Source organism: Myotis lucifugus, unplaced genomic scaffold (assembly GCF_000147115.1).
Source record: "Myotis lucifugus unplaced genomic scaffold, Myoluc2.0 scaffold_38, whole genome shotgun sequence".
Classification (NCBI taxonomy): Eukaryota; Metazoa; Chordata; class Mammalia; order Chiroptera; family Vespertilionidae; genus Myotis; species Myotis lucifugus.
Genome location: NW_005871086.1, coordinates 5462128 through 5465462, shown reverse-complemented (window position 1 = coordinate 5465462; position 3335 = coordinate 5462128). Strand labels below are relative to the sequence as shown.

General features: G+C 43.2%; 1 pseudogene; it reads left to right on the top strand.

Annotated features, from left to right (window-relative positions):
- The first annotated feature begins 983 nt into the window (after positions 1-983).
- Positions 984-2778, top strand: LOC102437372 (annotated as a pseudogene).
- The last annotated feature ends 557 nt before the right edge of the window (positions 2779-3335 follow it).

Here is a 3335-nt window from a genome sequence, read left to right as displayed (position 1 = left end):
TTTTTACTCCTTTATTTCTCAACCTATTGTAAATTTAAAGAGAACACAGTCAATAAATATGTCTTTATTTATACTTAATACAGTCACATGGTATTTGTAAATGTAAGTTAATGTCCAGAAATGTGTCGGATTTTATTGCTAAATATAGAAGAAATTCACCTTTGTCACAAATAAATTAACCTGTTTTCAGGAAGTTTAACTTTTACTCCACATTATAAAATAATAATCATAGCAGATTCTATCTGGAAGGGCTTGATTTTAATATTTTAACAGATGTTAAAAAGAAATTATCTTCCAGCTGTAAAGCACTAAATAAAGATTACTTGATATATATATATTAGAGGCCTGATACACGAAATTCATGCATGGGGCATGGAGGAAGGGAGTCCTCAGCCCAGATTGCAAGAGGGTGCAGGCCAGGCCAAGGGACCCCACCAGTGCATGATCAGGGCTGGGGAGGAACGTGGGAGGTTGGCCAGCTTAGGAGGGACAGCAGGAGGGCTCCAGGGCATGTCTGGCCCATCTCACTCAATCCTGATTGGCTGGACCCCAGCAGCAAGCTAACCTACTGTCTTCCCCCTGGTGGTCAGTGCACATCATAGTGAGCAGTTGAGTAACCTTAGCATATCATTAGCATATTAAGCTTTGGTTGGTTGAATGGCTGACTGGACGACCAGGCACTTAGCATATTAGGCTTTTATTATATAGGATATATATATATATATATATATATATATATATCACATTATATTCTATTTTTCTCTCTATCTAGTACGTATAGGTTAACACTAATTATCTAAAAGAGATGGACCAAATCTTCCTGAGATTTCTGAATAGTTTTCTTTAGTACATTGATTTTTAAGCAGAGGAAATTTTCTTTAAAACTCACTACTGATGCATATTATCAGTATCTAATCAGAAAAATAGAGGTCCCAGTCAGCTCGAGGCTGCGGCTGCAGAGGAACTTCCGAGGAGCTGCAAAGATGCTCTCCGTGCATGTCAGTGGGGTCGTAGCTCGTGCCCTCCCTCGACAGGCCAGACTGGTCTCCAAAAATGCTTTGGGATCATCCTTCATTGCTACAAGGAATCTCCATGCCTCTAACACTCGTCTTCAGAAGATGGGCACTGCCGAGATGTCCTCTATTCTTGAAGAGCAAATTTTTGGAGCTGATACCTCTGTTGACCTTGAAGAGACTGGGCGTGTCTTAAGTATTGGTGATGGTATTGCCCGAGTACATGGGCTGAGGAATGTTCAAGCTGAAGAAATGGTAGAGTTTTCTTCAGGCTTAAAGGGTATGTCTCTGAACTTGGAACCTGACAATGTTGGTGTTGTCGTGTTTGGAAATGATAAACTAATTAAGGAAGGAGATGTTGTGAAGCGAACAGGAGCCATTGTGGATGTTCCTGTTGGCGAGGAGCTGTTGGGTCGTGTAGCAGATGCCCTTGGTAATGCCATTGATGGGAAAGTTCTAATTGGTTCCAAGATCCATAGGTGAGTGTGCCTGAAAGCCCCTGGGATCATTCCTCGAATCTCTGTGCGGGAACCAATGCAGACATCCATTAAGGCTGTGGATAGCTTGGTGCCCATTGGTGGTGGTCAGTGTGAGCTGATTATTGGTGACCGACGGACTGGCAAAACATCAATTGCTATTGACACAATCATTAACCAGAAACGTTTCAGTGATGGAACTGATGAAAAGAAGAAGCTGTACTGTATCTATGTTACTATTGGTCAGAAGAGATCCACTGTTGCCCAGCTGGTGAAGAGACTTACAGATGCAGATGCCATGAAGTACACCATTGTGGTTTCAGCTACCGCTTCTGATACTGCCCCACTTCAGTACCTGGCTCCTTATCTGGCTGTTCTATGGGAGAATATTTCAGGGATAATGGCGAACATGCTTTGATCATCTATGATGACTTATCCAAACAGGCTGTTGCTTATTGTCAGATGTCTCTGCTGCTGCGCCGACCACCTGGTGATGTGTTCTACCTACACTCCCGTCTGCTGGAGAGAGCAGCCAAAATGAACCATTCTTTTGGTGGTGGCTCATTGACTGCTCTACCAGTCATAGAAACACAAGCTGGTGATGTGTCTGCTTACATTCCAACGAATGTCATTTCCATCACTGACGGACAGATCTTCTTGGAAACAGAATTGTTCTACAAAGGTATTCGCCCTGCCATTAACGTTGGTTTGTCTGTGTCCCGTGTTGGATCTGCTGCCCAAACCAGGGCCATGAAGCAGGTGGCAGGCCCCGTGAAGCTGGAATTGGCTCAGTATCATGAGGTTGCTGTTTTTGCTCAGTTCGGTTCTGATCTTGATGCTGCCACTCAACAACTCTTGAGTCGTGGTGTACGTCTGACTGAATCGCTGAAGCAAGGACAGTATTCTCCCATGGCTATTGAAGAGCAAGTGGCTGTTATTTATGCCGGTGTAAGAGGGTATCTTGATAAACTGGAGCCCAGCAAGATCACAAAGTTTGAGAGTGCTTTCTTGTCTCATGTTATCAGCCAACACCAAACCCTGTTGGGCAGTATCAGGACTGACCGAAAGATCTCAGAACAGTCAGATGCAAAGCTGAAAGAAATTGTAACAAACTTCTTGGCTGGATTTGAAGCTTCCACTCCTATGGATTCACATCAAATACCAGCTTGGTTTTGTCATTGTTTCTTCTAGTAATCAGTTCCATTTGTAAAAGGTTTACTCTCATGCTCCAGATGTACAGAATCACCTTAAAAACAAAGGTTCCATATTGCTTGGTGGTAAAAAAAAAATAGACACCACACTAGATATTTCACCAGAAATATTTAATATGGGATACAGTTGCACAGATTTTGGAAGGCAGCAAAAAGAAAAGGGGAATCACTGATGTAACCCAGAGATAATGGTTGCAGGAAGCACCTACTGACCCCAGGAGGGACACTGGAGGTAGGGACACTATACATTAGAGTTTTTGCTCTAAAGAGGAAATGCTGCCCAACTTAAGAGCTTGTAGGAGGCGGCCACAGAGCTGGGGCTCAGCCACAGTGGAAAGGTTACCACCTGGACACAGCTGGTACCTGTGAGGGTGTGCTGTCTAGCAAATAAAACCAAGACATTGACATTCCTTTCCTCATCCTCCTACCTCAAACCTCCTCCAGGATCCCTTATTAGCAAAACTTAACAAATAAGAAATCTAATTTGCAGAGTCCCAGTCATAGCATCCAAGGAGAGAGTTGGGGCTGACGAGAGCAGAATAAGTGAATCGAGGGCAAATATCTAAAGAGCCAGAGCTGTAGATCTACATAGTAATGCAAACGACCACTGTTCATGAATGTCTTTTGTAAGTTTA